Here is a 21,440-nt window from a genome sequence, read left to right as displayed (position 1 = left end):
ATGAGTCTCAAGATGGACAACTGGGATGTTGCAGGAAAGGCTAACCGGTGGTTTGGGGTTTCTCCCCCTAAATCTGGAAAAATGAACATGAACATCCTTCACCAGGAAGAGCTCATCGCTCAGAAGAAAGGGGAAATTGAAGTCAAAATAGAACAGAAAGCCAAGCAGAATCAGGTGGTCAGCCCACAGCCCCCACATCCTGGCGAAATCACAAATGCACACAACTCTTCCTGCGTTTCAAGCAAGTTGGCCAATGACGGTAGCTTCCTGCAGCAATTTCTGAAGTTGCAGAAGGCACAGACCGGCACAGATGCCCCCACCCCCAACGCCAGCGCGCCCAGTGCCCCTCCCAGCACGCCTACCTCCCGCGCCGGGAAGAAGTCCCTCATCAGCAGGCGGACAGGCCTAGGGCTGGCCAACCCGCCGGGCCGGTGAAGAGCTACTCGCACGCCAAGCTACTGCCCGTGGCTCCAGTCCCATGGCGAGGATGAGGAGGAGGACTAGGAGCAGTGGCTGGAGATCAAAGCGTCACCCCCAGAGGGAGTTGAGACTCAGAAAGTGATAGAGAAACTGGCCACTTTGTGATAGAAGCAGGCCCCGAGTTAGCAAAAGTGACTATGGAGGACTACAGGGATAACCCGGCGTTTCCATTTTTGCACGGTAAGAATAGCAGGCAATTCCTCTACTACAGAAAGGCGGTGGCTGAGATAAGAAAGGAGGCGCGGAAGTTGCAGGCAGCCTCTCAGAAAGTTTCACCCCCAGAGGACGAAGAGGTCAAGAACCTTGCAGAAAAGTTGGCCAAGTTCATAGCGGGCGGGGATCCCGAGATGGAAACCATCGCCCTCCAGAACAACCGCGAAAACCCAGGCATTCAGCTTTCTGTACCAGCCCAACAGCCAAGGGTCCAACTGCTACTAACAGAAACTGGATGAGTTCCGGAAAGCCAAGGCCGGCTCCAGAAGCACCCTCATGGCACCCGACCCCGGCCTGAAGCGCAGGTCCCCTCCGGAGGCCCTGTCAGGAACCTCGCCCCCGACAATCACCTGCCCCGCCTCGTCCTCGCCTCTGCCCCCCATCATCCCTGCTCCAGGCGCCCCCGGGAAGCCAGCCTCCGCAGCCACTGTCAAGAGGAAGCCGAAGAGCCGGTGGAGGCCTGAAGAGAACAAAGTAGAGCTCTCACCTGCTGAGCTGGTGCAGAGGGACGTGGATGACTCTCCCTCACCTCTGTCAGTTCAGGACCTCAAGGGGCTCGGCTATGAGAATGGGAAGTCCGTGGGTCTAGCGGGTCTCACGGAGCTATCCGGCTCCCAGAAGCAGCAGCTGAAGGACCAGCAGGAGATGCACCAGATGTACGACATGATCATGCAGCAAAAGCGGCCATGCAGGACATGCAGCTGCTGTGGGAGAAGGCGGTGCAGCAGCCCCAGCACGGCTACCACAGCGACGAGGAGGTGAACAGCGAGTTGGTCACCTGGGAGCACCAGCTGCAGCGCATAGAGATGAACAAGACGAGGTAATGGGCCGACCAGGTGACGAAGATGGGCCGGGGCAAGCACTTCATCCCAGACTTCCTGCCTCCAGACAAGCTGGAGTTTAGGGAGACCTTCAAGGAGGGCCGCGAGCCTGACTACTCGGAGTACGAGGAGTTCAAGCTGACCGAGGAGAATATCGGCTACCAGATGTTGATGAAGATGGGCTGGAAGGAGGGCGAGGGGCTGGGCTTGGAGAGCCAGGGCATCAAGAATCCGGTCAACAACGGCACCACCGCAGTGGCTGGCGCCGGCTTCCGCATTGACCAGCCGGCCGCTCTCTCCAAGGAGTACAACAAGTACTAGGCCTTCCGCAGGAGGATGATGCCCGCCTACCGCTTCCGGCCCAACCCCCCGGAACAACCTCAGACGGTCTTACTACTGAGTGTTCCGGAAACGCATACTTTCTGAATGACCAACCGTCCCTGGACTGTGGAATGTTCCGGCCTGTATTTCTGCCCACCCCTCCCGTTGTCACAAGTGCCGTGCTGTGTAATAAAGTCCCAGTGCTCATCCAAAAAAAAAAAAGAATGAGTACAGAAATCGTGGGACTTCTACAGTTTTCCTCCAGGGAGAGAAAATTATCATCACCAAATGAAGTTTAAACACACAGTGGTAAGATTATTTTTATTTAAGCTGTGTTTTTGTCACAATCCAAGCACCACACTTGTTCAGCATACCAGTTGTACAGCTATTGTAAGAATGATTACATGCTTTCAGTCTTTTTAATGATAAATATCACTGCGTTGGACATTTATTTTGTGCAAGGCAGTATGGTAAACACATATTGTACCAATCAACATCCCAGAAAAACAAAAACAACAAGGAGACTGGGTTAAATTGGGATTCTCTTAGGAAAGTTTAATAAAGGGATTATTTGCAAATATGTGGCAGGTTGTAGAGATGATGCTGTACCCTGGAGCTAGTAATAGCAGGCAATACCTGTCCTTAAGCCTGAAGGGAAGAGGGTAGGGAGTAGTTTTCCAGAACACAGAAGGAGAGAGTCTCCTAGAAAGCTTCTGGGGAGGAATAGTGACAGCCTAAGGCAATGCTGCAGGGCAAGCATTCAGAATAAATCCCCAACTTCACTCTCAGCCCTCCCTCTCATCTTCTCTCTGGGCACCCTATTGGCTAAACCAAAAAAAAAGCAAAGGACAAGGGAGCCTGTAGTGGTCCATGCAGGTCAGCCTCCTTGGGAGGGAGACTAAGGAGTAGCAGGTGGACAGTGGATCTGAAGGAACAAATGACATTATGTAGTATATACATATTTAATTTGCACAAGAACATTCATTATTCACATTCTGCAGATGAGGAAATTGAGGTCTAGAGACTAAGTAACTAGTTCAAGGTCAGATGGTTAAGTTAAGGAGTCAAAATTAGCATCTAGCTCTCTCCAGAGCCTATGTTCAAAATCATTGGTGTACTATCAATGTCTTATCCTCTACACATAGAGTCTTTATAAATATTACTATTTTATCTGTCAGTTAAATCATGCTTGCACTGATGTGGTGACTAAGGAAATATTGGCCACAGAAAAGAATAGCTAGCAAGTCTTTGGAACAACATAGTTGTTTAGTTGGGCTTTTTTTTTTTTTTTTTTTTTAACCAAAGTGCTCAAGTCCGGGAAAAGTCTCACAGATGAACGGGAAAAGGAGAGTGATCATTAGAACCTAATTTAGGGATAAATCCTTGGAATTTTTCAATCTTTCTTTGGGAAATGTTTCTTGTCACATGTGCTCCTCCATCTGACAAACCTATAGATGTAGATGGAGCATTATTTTTCTTTAGAAAGAAAGCACTTTAAACTTCCAGGTGCTGGAATTAGATGTGCTGGATATCACATCAAGCCAGATGGCAGCAAAGGTGGCATGATCAGCCCAAATGTAACACGTGCAGCCTAATTCTTACAAAAAAATCCTTCCTGCCAGGTAGATTCGAAACCAGCCATGACACGAAACTTTTTTTTTTTTGAGAAGACAGAGTTCCTTTAATCAGGGAATCAGTATCCATAATTTTCATTCAAAATGGTATTATGTAAAGCAGGTTTTAATTCAAAAACTCTCCTTCACACTTATTTATATATACATGTTTTTATACTAAGTAAAATTTTTCCTCATATTTTTATAATGCTACACACACACACACACACAACTACATGTGCTGTACCTTTAAATTTTTATATACATAATTTTATTATAACATAAAAAGTAAAAGTGATGAATACTGTTTAAAGCAACTAATATACTATTTTTATTTGGGGGTTACATAGAGTCTCAAATATTTAATTGTGATTTTAAGATCTAGTAAAGACTTTTAAAGCTAAAACACAATTTGAATTTTAAAAATAATGATTTTTCTTACACAATTATAAATATTTGCAGTAAATATTTTCCTCGGAATGCTGTTTTGACCCCATTTTTCAAGTATTAGATTATATTCCTTTGATCAAGTGAAGAAAACTAGATTATTATAAATAGCTAGCTGAAAGTAAATCCTGTTCTTGTGTTTCTTTAGCAGATTAAAGATTTGTCCTAGGGAAGATGGCTGGCTTCAGTTCCAAACATAAAAGTCAGGTATGTGCACACCAACACATATGTACTTATACTGTAGCTCCACAGCCCTGAAATGTTATTGCCAGATGTTTTTCTATGCATTTTTAGTGATATATTGATTTCCTTAAAAGAATAATTTGGTATCATCCAGGTGTGCCAATAAGATTAAGAAACTGCTGTTTTAGAAGGAGGCCAGGAGTATTTCTTTAATGTAGCTCTTACGTGGAAGCAAACACTAGGCATGCAAAAGAGCAATCTCTACCTCTTCCCCACCTTATCACACCTAAGTGTCCTAGTTCTGGAAGTCAGAAGTCTGAAATGGATCTATGACGCTAAAACTCAAATGTCAGCAGAGCTGTGTTTATTCTTGTTACTTTAGGGGAGTAAATCTATTTCAATGTTTTTTCCAGTTTTCCTGCATTCCTTGGCTCAAGTCCTCTTCCTTGAGTCCCTCTGCCTTCTTTCTCTGTTGTCACATCACCTTCTCTGTCTGTGATACTTCCACTTCCCTCTTACAAAGACCCTTGTGATTACATTGAGTTCGGCTCATCCAGATAATCCAGAATAACCTCCTTATTTCAAGAGTTTCAACGTAATCACACCTACAAAGTCTTTTCTTGCCATCTAAGGAAATATATTCGCAGGCTTCAGGGATTAAGTTGTGGACATCTTTGGTGGACCATTATTGTGTCTACCACAGGGGGTAAATTTACAAAGTATTTGGGAGGATTCGTTAATTTATAAAGATGGTGTGGGATGAGTGAAGGAGACAGTAAATTCTCCCAGGTATATAATTTACTTAATTTTAAGAATCGTGGTGGTCATCCACTAAGGTGAAGCATATTAGAAAAAAAGTCATTCAGGTGTGAAGATTGTAATGTTGGGGCATGTAAACTGTATGTGACAACTACAACATTTAAAATTACATATGTGGCTTGTGTTTTGTGGCTCAAATTAGATTTCTACTGGTCAGAGCTACTATAAAAAGTCCTATTTCAAATACACTTGGCCTGTGAAAATTCAAAACCTCTTCATGATCTCTTAGAATTCCCAAATATTACATAATCATGGGACTTTCTCCAAATATCTGCTCTGTATACAACATAAAATTTGTGCTCTATATTAGCACAAATCTCTATTTTGCTCTATGTTAGCACCACCTAAAATTCAGAACCTTTATCAGTTATTTATTTAAAGAAAAAGATTTGTATGTGTAGAAACATTATTGACGATATCTGAATCATAGAATCACATCATAAGATCTGCCTTTTCTTTTGCTACCCATTTTTCTCCCTTTACTCTTTGTTCATTCTTTCTTTTCTTCTTTCTTTTCAGAAACGAAACAATTTATCTCTTTTTCTCCTGCTTAGTAGTTCACTAAGCATCTTATTTTGTTGGAGCATGATTTTGAGATTTGTCTCTCTTCCTGAAATCAGGCAGTTTTCTCCCAAGATAAGGTCTAGTGAATAAAATTTTCTTCATCTTTTATACTTGCAATCAATGATGAAACTCACTGGAGTGATTTTTTAGTATATTCACAGCTCTGATTTTAGTAAGAGGTGTAGACTCACATCTATTTACTCCTCTCTGCTATTACAAAATGTGGTAACCCCTAGTGGGACTTTGGGGAGCACAGTGTAAAAACCGTCGTTCTGTTTTCCTGGCTCCAGAGACACCCTACTCTCCCAATTTTTTCATTTTTGACAAGTCCTCCTCAGTGAACGTTGAAGGCTTCTCAACTTCCAAATATCTCTAAAATGCTGACTTCCTGTTGCTCTCCTCAATCTTCCCTGTGTGTTTTCATCCAACAGTGTTTCAACTCTGCTCCCTAACAGCTACATTCATTCAAATGTAAAGCTCCAACACAATTCCCATAAAGGCTTAAGGCTCAAATAGCAGCACACTTGCTAGATATCTCCTGTTGGCTTGAGCTTCCACAGGCACCTCAACTTCTTAACAAAGACGATTTCAGAAGTGCATCTCAGTTTTGATCCTGGCGTGCCAACCCTGGGGTCTGACTTAAGTGCTGAAATTGCCATATCTGGTTTAGATTCAGTGTTGCTGAATTGATTATGGAGTCTGAGAAATCCTGTGAAGTCCCACTGCAAGCTGGAGACCCAGGAAAGCCAGCGGTATAGTTCAAAGGACTAAGAGCAAGAGAGCTAATAGTATACATTCCAGTCTGAATCTGGAGGAGCACTGATGCAGAAGAAGATTTATGTCTCAACTTCAGTAGTCAGGCAGAGATTGGATACTAAACTTACACTGAATTATAACGTACCATATTTATATCTATTTTTTTTTTAATTCCTCCAGGTATCAATTAATTTGTGTCCTGGAAAAAAAGTTACAGTGAAAACCACAGGATACTCTTCAGTAACACATATAAAAATTTTAATGGGTTTAAAACAGTACAAATAACCTAGATTTCAAGATCTGGAGAAAACAAGTAATTTGTATACATATGGTTCCTTGCAAGCAAAAATTGAGACAATTAAGAAAAATAACTGAATATGAAAAAAATAAGTTCTACACAGTTACAATCTAATTTCCAACAGTATATCAAAGGAACAATTAAGACATGCTTCTTATTTTTAGAAATGTTTTAAAGGGTAAGCTCATCTGGAGCTCATAAGAAAATTTTCTTAATTTTTAATGAAACAAATACAAATTTCTAAACATTGAAGAACATTGTGGCAAAGGCTTGAGTTTGGAATATTAGTAAAAATTTGTGCATACCCTTCTAAGCAACAAGAAAAGACATTGCACATTATTACAGGGTTCCTGTCTTCCAATCTGCTCAAAAGGTGTCTCAGACCTTATAAAGTAGTTGGCTTGTAAGTGCATAAAACTTGGAGGGAGGCTTGAAATCACACCCAGATAAGAATAAATTTCCTAAAGATGGAGTTAACCGTTTCTCCTATTTCATAAATTTCACCAGTCAGAGATTCACCTGGCCAGTGGCCAACTGTTCCAGCCAACCACAGTGGGGCTCCAGACATTCAAGGGAAGAAACCATCTTGAATGTCCAGCCCAGTTGAACTTCAGATGACTCCAGTGCCACTATCTGCCTGCAACTGCATAAAAGAAAGTGAAAATTGCAGAGATAAGCAAGATCAATGTACAAAACTGTGAAATAGTAATTAACTGTTTTGATTCACCATGCTTTTCGCTAGTTTGTTACATAGCAGTAGATAACTGAAACGCTGTATATAGCCTATCTTTAGAAGAATGTATACAACTTTCAATCCCATCTAATTATTCTTTACCAACAACCATGAAAGATATAGCTTGAGGGAACGTATTTGGAAAGATTTAAATAAGACTTGACGTTTCTCCGTTCAACATTTAAAGAATTTGAAAGATAGCCTCCTTATCAGTTGGCCCAACAGGACACCCAAATGAATTAGATGGGCAAAAAGTCCACATGTACATTCCTCTTAATATTTATGATAATAAGGTAAATGAAGACACTTCCTTTGACAAATCATAAGGAACCATCAGATCTCCAATTGAGAAATATTCATGGGTATCTGGAGTTTGACTCCATCAAACCTGGTACAAAAAGTAAACAAAATCTGCTGAACAAATTCACCTCTCCAAAATAGCAGCTGTGTTTTGTATGAAAAGAGATCCAGTTAATTATCTCATCTCCTAGCCAAGGAGTTTACAGGGGAACCACTGGTCTGATGATCTGGTTTTGGTCCTGTTGTATTTGCCAGTGAAAACAGAGTTCATTAAGTGGATGAGAATTTGGAGTTACCTCAACAACTATCACTGCTCAGCAAAAAAATTAAATAGAATATCACCTAGCCTCAATTCTAAAGAAGCCACTCTGTAAAGCCATAGGATATTACTTCTGTTACTGTTTCTTTTGTGGCTTAGTTCTTTTGTGGTGTTTGGGAAGTAGGAAGGGTAACTCTTAAAGATCCCCCCAAGAATGGCATTACATAAGTATTTAAGGAGCTGTGAACTTTCAGTGCCACACAGAAAATTGAAGTACCCAATTATTTTTAAAATAGGAGGGTTGTCAGTGGGATTAGTACTACTAGTGCTCAACATCACTAATTTCTGTTGCCTCCTCAAGGACTCAGTTTTAGAAAAGCATGCAAAAATAACTAATTTGGATTCCTTGACCATGGTAGGGATTCTCTATGCATGAAACCATTAATTTGTAGAATTATAGGGATGTTTGGGATCTGTTGTATTTAGTAGGCTATTATTTGCCTTGTAGGCTAGCATGGATTTTTTAGTAATAAACTAACATTTTCAAATAATGTGAGATTTAACTAAGGAAAGTGAATGTATTCCAACTAACTTGAATGTTGCACTGGTTTCATCATGCTGAAGTATTTCACAAAGACATAAGTATATATGAAAATTTAGTATGTAACACCAGGATGGCATTTCAAACTAATGGAGGAAATCGACAGTTATTTTTTCTTTTTTCTTTTTAATGTTTTAATTGACAAAAATGTATATATTTATGATATACATAATGTTTTGATATATGTATACATTGTAGAATGGTTCAATCAAGCTAATTAAATTAGATTTGTTTTTTAAATGCTTGTTTCAAACACCTAGCTGTTAAGAAAAAAAGCAAAGCTAGACCTACCACTCAGTAAATTCTAGATGAATCAAATATTTAAAAATTAAATTATGAAATTTAAAAAGACTCAGGGAAAATATGGAAAACTTTTTTTTTATTTAATTTTTCATAGGGGAGGAAGATGGCTGAACAGAAGCTCCCACCAATTGTCCTCCCCATAGGAACACCAAATTGAACAACTATCCACACACAAAAAAAACATCTTCATGAGAAGCAAAATCAGGTGAGCTATCACAATATCTGGTTCTAACTTCATATTACTGAACGAGGCATTGACGAGGGTAGGAAAGACAGTCTTGAATCACCAGTGCCACCCCTCTCCCATCCCTCAGGAGTAGCCTCCTTGTACAAGAGAGAATCTGTGTGCTTGGGGGAGACAGAGTGCAGTGATTGTGCGAGTTTGCATTGGAATTCAGCACTGCCCTGTCACTGTGGAAAGCAACACTTTGCAGAACTCAGTTGGCACTCACAGAGGGAGCATTTAGACCAGCCCACACCAGAGGGGAATTATCCATCCCAGAGGTTGAAACCTGTGTGCCATTCCTGGGCAAGTGCTAATGTTGTGCTGGGCTTGCAGCCGTTAGACTTAGGGGCACGTGACCTAGCGAGCCACCAGCCAGAGTAGCCAAGGAAGTGCTTGCAGCACCCCTCCCCCAACCCTAGCCAGCACACCTCACAGCTCCAGACGGGGATCCTTCCTTGCACTTGAGAACAGGAGAGGGAAGAGTAAAGAGGACTGTCTTGCAACTTGGGTACCTGTGCAGCCTCAGTAGGATAGGGCACCAGGCAGAGCCCCAAGGTCCCCATTCTAGGCCCTAGCTCCCAGACATTTCTAGACACATCCTGGGCCAGAAGGGAACCCACTTCTTGAAGGGAAGTGTCTAGTCTTTGCAGGATTCATTACCTGCTGACTAAAGAACCCTTGGTCAAAGTAAATGCAACAAAACCAAAAATAAATAAATGGAACCTAATTAAACTAAAAAGCTTCTACATAGCAAAAGAAATAATCAGCAGAGTAAACAGACGACCCACAGAGTGGGAGAAAGTATTCACAAACTATGCATCTGACAAAGGACTAATATCCAGAATCTGCACAGAACTCAAACACATCAGCAAGAAATAAACAATCTCATCAAAAAGTTGTCAAAGGACATAAATAGACAATTCTCAAAAGAAAATACACCAACAGCCAACAAACATATGAGAAAAAACTGCTCAACATCACTAATTGTAAGGGAAATGCAAATTAAAACCACCATGCAATATCACCATATTCCTGCAAGAATGGTCATAATTTAAAAATCAAAAAATAATAGATGTTGGTGTGGATGTTGTGAAAAGGAAACATTTTTACACTGCTAGTGGGAAAGTAAACTAGTACAACCACTATGGAAACTATGGTGATAAAGAACTAAAAATAGAGCTACCAATCATCCAGCAATCCCACTACTGAATACCCAGAGGAAAAGTGATTACATGAAAAAGACTCTGCACATATATGTTTATAGCAGCATAATTCACACTTATAAAAATATGGAACCAACATAAATGCCCATCAACCAACGAGTGGATAAAGAAAATGTGGTACATATACACCTTGGGATACTACTCAGCCATAAAACTGAATAAAATAATAGACTTTGCAGCAGCTTGGATGGAGCCAGAGGCCATTTTCTAACTGAAGTAACTCAGGAATAGAAAACCAAATATTGTATGTTCTCACTTATAAGTGCAAGCTAAGCTATGAGAATGCAAAGGCATAAGAATGATATAATGGACTTTAGGGACTCAGGGAGAAGGATTGGGGTTGGTGAGGCATAAAAAACTACATATTGGCAGCAGGGTGCAGTGGCTCACACTTGCAATCCCAGCACTTCGGGAGGCCGAGGCAGGCGGATCACGAGATCAAGACCATCCTGGCTAACACAGTGAAACCCCGTCTCTACTAAAAATACAAAAAAATTAGTTGGGCGTGGTGGCACGGGCCTGTAGTCCCAGCTACTTGGGAGGCTGAGGAAGGAGAATCGCTTGAACCCTGGAGGGAGAGGTTGCAGATCGTGCCACTGCACACCAGCCTGGGCGACAGAGCGAAACTCTATCTCAAAAAAAAAAAAAAAAAAAAAAAAACTACATATTGGCTACAGTGTACACTGTTTGCGATGACAGGTACACCAAAATCTTGGAAAATCACCAATAAAGATCTTATCTATATAACTAAAAACCACCGATACGCCCAAAACTTGAAAGTTTTAAAAAAGAGCGCTCATTGCCAAGACAATCCTAAGCAAAAAGAACAAAGGTACCATTCAGGACATAAACATGGGCCAAGACTTCATGTCTAAAACACCAAAAGCAATGGCAACAAAAGCCAAACTAAGAAAAAAAAAGACCCAAATAAAGAAAATCAAGGATTAAAAAAGTTGACATTATAACCAATATTACAGAAATTCAGAAGATCATTAGAGGCTACTATGAATAACTATATGCCAATAAATTGGAAAACCTCAGCAAAAATGATGAATTTCTAGACACATACAATCTATCACAATTGAACCATGAAGAAATCCAAAACAATAACATACCAATAACAAGTGATAAGATCAAAGCCATGTTAAAAACCTCCCAAAAAAGAAAAGCCCAGGACCCAATGGCATTGCTACTGAGTTTTATCAAACATTTGAAGAAGAACTAATATCAATCCTACTCAAAGTAATCCAAAAAATACAGGAGGGGGAAATACTTGAAAACTCATTGAATGAAGTCAGTATTTCCCTGATACTAAAATCAAAGACACATCAAAAAAAAGAAAACTACAGGCCAGAATGTCTAATGAACATTGATGCAAAAATCCCCCCAAAAAAATCCAAGCACACCAAATTCAACAACATATTAAAATGATTGTTTGTAATTACCAGGTGGGACTTATACCTGGGATGCAAGGATGGTTCAACATATGCAAATCAATCAACATGACACATCATATCAACAGGATGAAGGACAACAACCATATTATCATTTACATTAATGCTGAAAAGCATTTAACATTTGATAAAATTTGACATCCCTTCATGATAAAAACCCTCAAAAAACTGAGTAGAAAAGAAACATACCTTAACACAATCAAAGCCATATATATCATACTGAATGGGGGAAAAACTGAAAGCCTTTACTCTAGATCTGGAACATGACAAGGATGCCCACTTTCACCACTGTTATTCAATGTAGTACTGGAAGTCCTAAGTAAAACAATTAGACATGAGAAAGAAGGCATCCAAATTGCAAATGAAGAAGTAAAATTATCCTTGTTTGCAGATGACATGATCTTATATTTGGAAAAAAACTAAAGACTCCACCAAAAATCTATTAGAACTAACAACAAATTCAGTAAAGTTGCAGAATACAAGATCAACATACAAAAATCAGTAGTATTTCTATATGCTTACAGTGAACAATCTGAAAACAGAAATTGAGGAAGTAATCCCATTTTTAAAATAGCTACAAATAAAATTAAGCACCTAGGAGTTGATTTAACCAAATAAGTTAAATATCTCTACAATGAAAACTATAAAATATTGATGAAAGAAATTGAAGAGGACATAAAAATTGGAAAGAAAAGGATGTTCTTTTCTTTCCAATGTTCATGTATTGGAAACATCCATATGGTTAAAATGTCCATCCTACTCAAAGGAAACTACAGATTCAATGCAGTCTCTATCAAAATACCGAAGATAGTCTTCACAGAAACAGAAAAAACAATCCTAAAATGCAGATAGAACCGAAAAAGACGTAGCATGGCTAATGCTGTCCTGAGCAAAAAGAACAAAACTGGAAGGATCACATGACCTGACTTCAAATTATATTACAATGCTATAGTAACCAAAACAGCATACTAATCACGTAAAAACAAACATATAGACCAATAGAACAGAACAGAGAGCCCAAAAACAAATCCATACATCTACAGCGAACTCATTTTTGACAAAGGTGCCAAGAACGTTCATTGGCAGAAAGAGAATCTCTTCAATAAATAATACTGGGAAAACTGCATATCCATATGTGGAAGACTGAAACTAAAACCTCTCCCTCATAATATACAAAACTCAAATCAAAATAGATTAAAGACTTAAGTCTAAGGCTTCAAACTATGAAACTGCTAAAGGAAAACTTGGGGGCCGGGCAAGGTGGCTCACACCTGTAATCCCAGCACTTTCGGAGGCTAACGCAGGCGGATCACGTGAGGTCAGGAGTTCAAGACCAATCTGACCAACATGGCAAAACTCCATCTCTACTGAAAATACAGAAGTTAGCCAAGCGTAGTGGCACATGCCTGTAATCCCAGGTACTCAGGAGGCTGAGGCACAAGAATCACTTGAACCTGGGAGACAGAGGTTGCAGTGAGCTGAGATCATGCCACTGCACTCCAGCCTGGGCAACAAAGTGAGACTCTGGCAAAAGAAAAAAAAAAAAAGCCACCAGGTTATATTAGAGCAAGAAAAGAGAAAAAAGAAAATGTTGGAAAAACTCTTCAGGACAAAGATTACTTGAGCAATACCTTTTTCACAGCAAAGGATAAAATCAACTAAGTGAAGAGATGACCCACAGAATATGAGAATATCTTTGCACACTATCCATCTGACAAGGGATTAATAATCAGAATATATAAAGAGCTCAACTCTATAGGAAGAAATGTAATAATCTGACTTTAAAATAGGGAAATATCTGAATAGCCATTTCTCAGAAGAAGACATATAAATGGTAAACACGCATATGGAAAGGTGCTCAACAACACTGATTGTCAGAAAAATGTAAATCAAAACTACCATGAGATCATTTCATCCAAATTAAAATGACTTTTATCCAAAAGATAGGTGATAACAAATGCTGGTGAAGATGTGGAGAAAAGGGAACCCCCATACACACTGTTGGTAAGAATGTAAATGGGTACAACCACTATGGAGAGCAGATTGGAGGGTCCTCAAAAAACTAAAAATGGAACTACCATATGGTATTTCATGGCTAGGTATACACCCAAAAGAAAGGAAATCGGTGTATCAAAGAGATATCTTCACTCCCTTGTTTATTGCCACACTATTCACAATAGTCAAGATTTGGAAACAACCTATTTGTCCATAAACAGATGAATGGATAGGGAAATGTAGTACATATATGCCATGAAGTACTATTCAGTCATAAAAAGAATGAGATCCTGTCATTTACAACACCATGGATGGAACTACAGGTCATTGTGTTAAGTGAAATAAACCAAGCACAGAAAGAGAAACGTTATATGATCTCACTAATTTGTAGGAACTAAAAATTCAAACATCTGAACTTACAGAGATAGAAAATAGAATGATGGTTACCAGAGGCTGGGAATCGTGGTAGGGGAGAAGTGGGGATGGTTAATGGGTACAAAAATGTAATTAGATAGAATAAGATCTAGTATTTGATACTACAACAGAGTACTTACAGTCAACGATAATTTAGTGTACATTTTTAAATAACTAAAAGATTATAACTGGATTCTTTGTAACCAAAGAAAGCATAATTGTTTCAGGTGATGGATATCTTATTTATCTTGATGTTATTATGCATTATATTCCTGTATCAAAATATCTCATGTACCCCAGAAATATACACACCTATGTATATACATAAAATAAAAAATTAAAATATCTAAAAAAGTAAAATAAATTTAAAAAATTATTTTCACATAGAGAGAAGGTTTTTCTAATCAAAGCTCAAAACCAGAAAGGAAAAGACTGATAAATTCTACTCCATAAAAACTTTTTTATTAATTGTTTTATTTCCATAGGTTATTGGGGAACAGGTTGTGTTTACTTACATGAGTAAGTTCTTTAGTGGTGATTTGTGAGATTTTGGTACAACCTTCACCTGAGCAGTATAAACTGCACCCAATTTGTGTTTTTTTATTCCTCACCTCCTTCCCTCTCTTTCTCCCTGAGTCCCCAAAGTCCATTGTATCTTTCTTATGCCTTTGCATTCTCATAGCTTAGCTCCCACATATGAGTGAGAACATATGATGTTTGTTTTTCCATTCCTTAGTTACTTCACTTAAAATAATAGTCTCCAGTCTCATCCAGGTCGCTGCGAATGCCATTAATTCCTTTCTTTTCATGGCTGGGTAGTATTCCATTGTGTGTGTATATGTATAAACTGTGACATATATACATGTGACATATATATGTCGCACATGTATATACCCAAAATTTATATAGGTATATACCCATATATATGTGACATATATATGTGTGTGTCACAGTTTTTGTATACACTCATTGATTAGTGGGCATTTGGGTTGGTTCCACGTTTTTGTAATTGCAAATTGTGCTGCTATAAACATGCATGTGCAAATCTCTTTTTCATATAATGACTTATTTTCCTCTGGGTAGATACCCAGTAGTGGGATTGCTGGATCAAATGGATATATTTTTACTTCTTTAAGGAATCTCCACATTGTTTTCCATAGTGATTGTACTATTTTACATTCCCACCAGCAGTGTAGAAGTGTTTCATGTTCACCACATCCATGCAAACATCAATTTTTAAAATTTTTTTATTATGGCCATTCTTGGAGTAGTAAGGTGGTATCTCATTGTGGTTTTGATTTACATTCCCATAATCATTAGTGATGTTGAGCATTTTTTCATATGTTTGTTGGCCATATTTATATCTTCTTTTGATAATTGTTTATTCATGTTCTTGGCCCATTTTTTGATGGGAGTTTGTTTTTTTCTTGCTAATATTTGTTTGAGTTCATCATAGATTCTGGATATTAGTCATTTGCCAGATGTATAGATTGTAAATATTTTCTCCCACTCTGTGGGTTGTCTGTTTACTCAGCTGACTGTTCCTTTTGCTGTGCAAAAGCTCTTTAGTTTAATTAAGTCCCAGCTATTTATCTTTGTTTTTATTGCATTTGCTATGGGTTCCTGGTCATGAAATCCTTGCCTAAGCCAATGTCTACTTCCAATTGGTTTTTCCAATGTTATCTTCTAGAATTTTTATAGTTTCGTGTCTTAGAATTAAGTCCTTGATCCATCTTGAGTTGATTTTTGTATAAGGTGAGAGATGAGAATCCAATTTCATTCTCCTACATGTGGCTTGCCAATTATCCCACCCCCATTTGTTGAATAGAGTGTCTTTTTCCCCACTTTGTGTTTTTGTTTGCTTTCTCAAAGATGAGTTGGTTGTAAGTATTTGGGTTTATTTCTGAGTTCTCTATTCTGTTCCATTGGTCTTTGTGCCTATTTTTATGCCAGGAACATGCTGTTTTGATGACTATGGCCTTCGAGTATAGTTTGAAATCAGGTAATGTGATGCCTCCAGTTCTGTTTTAGCTAGTCCAGATTTGCTTTAGCTATGAGGACTCTTTGTTAGTTCCATATGAATTTTAGGGTTGTTTTTTCTAATTCTGTGAAGAATGATGGTGATATTTTGATGGAAATTGCTTGAATTTGTAGATTGCTTTTGGCATTATGGTCATTTTCACAGTATTGATTCTACCTATCCATGAGCATAGGACATGTTTTCATATGTTTGTGTTGTCTATAATTTCATTCAGCAGTGTTTTGTAGCTTTCCTTATAGAGGTCTTTCACCTCGTTGGTTAGGTATATTTCTAAGTTTTTGTTTTGTTTTGTTTTATGCAACTATTATAAAAGGGGTTGAGTTCTTGATTTGATTCTCAGTTTGGTTGCTGTTGGTGTATAGAAGAGCTACTGATTTATGTACATTAATTCTGTATCCAGAAACTTTGCTGAATTTTTTTATCAGTTCTAGGAGCTTTCTGGAGGAGTCTTTAGGGTTTTCTAGGTAAACAATCATATTATCAGCAAACAGCGACAGTTTGACTTCCTCTTTACTGATTTGGATGCCCTTTATTTGTTTCTCTTTCCTGACTGCTCTGGCTAGAACTTCCAGTACTGTGTTGAAGAAGAGTGGTGAGAGTGAATATCCTTGTCTTGTTCCAGTTCTCAGAGGAAATTCTTTCAACTTTTCCCCATTCAGTATTATGTTGGCTGTGGGTTTGTCATAGATGGCTTTTATTACATTGAGGTATGTCCCTTGTATGCAGATTTTGCTGAGAATTTTACTCATAAAGGGATGGTGGATTTTGTCAAATGCTTTTTCTGCTTCTATTGAAATGGTCCTGTGATTTTTGTTGTTGATTCAGTTTATGTGGTGTATCACATTTATTGACTTGCGTATGTTAAACCATCCCTGCATCCCTGGTGTGAAATCCACTTGATCATGGTGGATTATCTTTTTGATATGTTATTGGATTTGGTTAGCTAGTATTTTGTTAAGGATTTTAGCATCTATGTTCATCAGGGAAATTGGTCTGTAGTTTTATTGTTTGGTTATGTTTTTTCTTGATTTTGGTATTAGCGTTATACTAGCTTCATAGAATGATTTAGGTAGGGTTCTGTCTTTCTTTATCTTGTGGCATAGTGTCAATAGGATTGGTACCAATTCTTCTTTGAATGTCTGGTAGAATTCTGCTGTTAATCCATCTGGGTCTGGACTGTTTTATGTTGGTAATTTTTTTATTACCATTTAATCTCATTGCTTGTTATTGGTCTGTTCAGAGTATCTGATTCTTCCTGATTTAAGCTAGGACAGTTGTATCTTTCCAGGAATTTATCCATCTCCTCTAGGTTTTCTAGTTTATGCACATAAAGGTTGAATGACGTTTTGTATTTCTGTGGTGTCAGTTCTAATATCTCTCATTTCATTTCTAATTGAGCTTATTTGAATTTTCTCTCTTCTTTTCTTGGTTAATCTTGCTAATGATCTTTCAATTTTATTTATCTTTTCAAAGAACCAGCTTTTTGTTTTACTTATCTTTTGTATTTTTGTTTGTTTGTTTCCATTTCATTTAGTTCTGCTCTTAGTTATTTCCTTTATTCTGCTGAGTTTGGGTTTGTTCTTGTTTCTTTAGTTCTTTGAGGTATGACTTTAGATTGTCTGTACTCCTTCAGACATTTTGATGAATTGTCTGTACTCCTTCAGACATTTTGATGAAAGTGTTTAGGGCTATAAACTTTCCTCATAGTACCACTTTGCTGTATCCCAGAGGTTTTGATAGGTTGTGTCGCCACTGTCATTCAGTTCAAAGAATTTTTTAATTTCCCTCCTGATTTTGTTTTTGACCCAATGATCAGAAGTAGGTTATTAATTTCCATGTATTTGCATGGTTTTGGAGGTTCCACTTGTAGTTGATTCTCAGTTTTATTCCGCTGTAGTCTGACAGTGTGCATGATATAATTTTAATTTTCTCAAATTTATTGAGGCTTGTTTGTGGCCCATCATATGATCTACCTTGGAGAAAGTTCCATATGCTGTTGAATAGAATGTATATTCTGCAGTTGTTTGTTAGAATATTCTGTAAACATCTGTTAAGTCCATTTATTCCAGGGTATAGTTTAAATCCACTGTTTCTTTGTTGACTTTGTGTCTTGATGACCTGTCTAGTGGTGTCAGTGAAGTATTGAAGTCCCCCACTATTATTGTGTTGCTCTCTATCTCATTTTTAAGTCTATTATTAATTGTTTTATACATTTGGGAGCTCCAGTGTTAGGTGTATATTAAGGATTGTGATATTTTCCTATTGGACAAGGCCTTTTATCGTTATATAATGACCCTCTCTTTGTCTTTTTTAACAGTTGTTGCTTAAAACTTTGTTTTGTCTGATAAAAGAATAGCTACTCCTGCTCATTTTTGGTGTCCATTTGCATGGAATGTCTTTTTCCATCCCTTTATCTTAAGTTTATGTGAGTCCTTATGTATTAGATGTGTCTCTTGACGGCAGCAAATTGTTGGTTGGTGAATTCTTTTCCGTTCTGCAATCTGTGTCTTTTAGGTGGAGCATTTAGGCCATTTACATTCAACATTGGTATTGAGATGTGAAGTACCATTCCATTCATCATGCTATTTGTTGCCTGTATACCTTGGTTTCCTGTTTTGGGGGGTTTTATTAATTGTATTTTTGTTTTATAGGTCCTATGAGATTTATGCTTTAAAGAAGATCGGCTTTGGTGTGTTTCCAGGATTTGTTTCAAGATTTAGAGTTTCTTTTGGGAGTTCTTGTAGTGCTGGTTTGGTAGTGGCAAATTCTCTCAGCATTTGTTTGTCTGAGAAAAACTATATCTTTCCTTCATTTATGAAGCTTAGTTTCACTTGGTACAAAATTCTTAGCTGAGAATTGTTTTATTTGAGGAGACTGAAGATAGGGCCCCAATTCCTTCTAGCTAGTAGGGTTTCTGCTAAGAAATCTGCTGTTAAACTGATAGGATTTTCTTTACAGGTTATTGGGTGATTTTGCCTGATAGCTCTTAAGATTCTTTTTTTCATCTTACCTTTAGATAACCTGATGACAATGTGCCTAGGTGATGATCTTTTTGTGATGAATTTCCCAGGTATTCTTTGAGCTTCTTGTATTTGGATGTCTAGTTCTCTAGCTAAGCCAGTGAAATTTTCCTCAATTATTCCCCAAAAGTATTTTCCATACTTTTACATTTCTCATCTTTCTCAGGAATGCTGATTATTCTTAGGTTTGGTCATTTAAAATATTCCCAGATTTCTTGGAGGCTTTGTTCATATTTTCTTATTCTTTTTCCTTTGTCTTTGTTGAATTGGGTTACTTTGAAAACCTTGTCTTCAAGTTCTGAAGTTTTTTCTTCTGCTTATTCATTTCTATTACTGAGACTTTCCAGAGCATTTTGCATTTCTATAAGTGCGTCCATTGTTTCCCGAAGTTTTGATTGTTTTTTATTTATGCTATCTACTTCATTGACTATTTCTCCCTTCACTTCTTGTATCATTTTTTGGATTTCCTTACATTGGGCTTCCCCTTTCTCTGATGCCTTCCTGATTTGCTTAATAACTAACCTTCTGAATTTTTTTTTCAGGTAGATCAGGGATTTCTTCTTGGTTTGGATCCATTGCTGGTGAGCTAGTGTGATTTTTGGGGGGTGTAAAGAACCTTGTTTTGTCATATTACCAGAGCTGGTTTTCTGGCTCCTTCTCTTTTGGGTAGGCTTTGTCAGGGGGAAGGTCTAGGGCTCAAGCTTCCTTTTGTCCCATAGGGTGTTTCCTTGATGTAGTACTCTCACCCTTTTCCTAAAGATGTGGCTTCCTGAGAGCCAAGTTGTAGAGATTGTTATCTCTCTTCTGGATCTAGCCACCCAGCAAGGCTACCAGGCTCTGGGCTGGTACTGGGAGTTGTCCAGACAGAGTCCTGTGATGTGAAACATCTGTGGGTCTCTCAGCCATGGATACTGGAACTTGCTCCAGTGGAGGTGGCAGGGGGTATAATGGACTCTGTGAGGGTCCTTAGCTTTGATTAGTGGACTATTTTTGTGTTGGTTGGCCTCCTGCCAGGAGGTAGCACTTTCAAGAGAGCATCAGCTGTGGTAGTATGGGAGGAAGAGGCAGTGGGTGGGGCCCTAGAACTCTCAAGAGTATATGCCCTTTGTCTTCAATTACCACGGTGGTGAGGGAAGGACCGTTAGGTGGGGACAGGACTAGGCGTGTGTGAGTTCAGACTCTACTTGGGTGGGTCTTGCTGCAGTTGCTGTGGAGGATGGAGGTGTGGTTCCCAGGTCAATAGAGTTATTTTCTTAGGAGGATTATGACTGCCTCTGCAGTGTCATGCAGGTTGTCAGGGAAGTGGGGAAAAGCTGGCACTCACAGGCCTCACCCAGCCCAGCTCCCAAGTAACCCAAAGGGCTAGTCTCACTCCCCCCATGCCCACCCCCCACAACAGCACCAAGTCTGTTTCCAGGTAGTGGCAAGCAGGAACTTGCCCCAGGCTACCCACCTCCCACATGCAAAAGTAAGTAGGGTGTTCCTTCTTCCCCTGCCTGTGGAGTCTGCACACCAGATTCACACCCTTCCCAGAGTTCTGGCCAGGAGACTTCTTGATTGGTTCAAATTGTTACAAAGTTCAGCTGAAGGTTTCCTTCTTCCTGTGGCCTTTTCTCAGTGCCTCTGGCAGCCCTCCTCAAGGACCCTTGTGAGGTGAGGCAGAAAGGGCCTTCTAGGGCACCCAGCAAGCCGACAGGGATTTTCCCACTGCTTCCTGTACCCCTGTATTTCTTTCAGTTCTCTAAATTGACTCAGCTCCAGGTAAGGTAAGAATCTTCTCCTGTAATCTAGACCTTAGGGTTCCCCAGTGGGGGTATGTGTTTGGGGGCGATGATCTCCCTTTCCCACTTCCACAGTTTGAGCACTCACAGTATTTGGGGTGTTTCCTGGGTCCTGCAGGAGCAGTCTGCTTCCTTCAGAGGCTCTGTGGGTTCTCTTGGCTTTCCTAATGTATTCCTGCAGTCGTTCTGGAGCAAAACTTCATGATGTGAGCCTTCACATACTGTTTTGTCTGTTCAAGTGGCTGCAATCTAGTCCTGCCTCCTGTCCACCATAATCTCCAGCTGTATCTCAAAACTTTTTATATAGTGTTATAAAGAGTTTTTAATGGTCAGAAAAAACTTAAAGTTGAAAGACAAATGACAAATTGAGAAAAAAAATCTTCAACCAATATAGTAAAGGATAAATTTCTTCAATATATAAAGTGCTTTCATAAATCTATGAGGAAAAACACCAAGGACCCAATTTTTAACATGGGGAAAAGATACGAGCAAACCTTTCTCTCTCTCTCTCTCTCTCTCTCACACACACACACACACACACACATACACATGTGCACACACATGCATATGTATAA

The 21,440-nt window shown here is 39.0% G+C and overlaps 1 pseudogene; it reads left to right on the top strand.

Annotated features, from left to right (window-relative positions):
• On the top strand, positions 1-1,940 carry LOC111530694 (annotated as a pseudogene).
• Positions 1,941-21,440: the final 19,500 nt, after the last annotated feature.

Source organism: Piliocolobus tephrosceles, chromosome 4, assembly GCF_002776525.5.
Source record: "Piliocolobus tephrosceles isolate RC106 chromosome 4, ASM277652v3, whole genome shotgun sequence".
Lineage (NCBI taxonomy): Eukaryota > Metazoa > Chordata > Mammalia > Primates > Cercopithecidae > Piliocolobus > Piliocolobus tephrosceles.
Note: the sequence above shows the minus strand (reverse complement) of the source record. Positions and strands in the feature narration are given on the sequence as shown.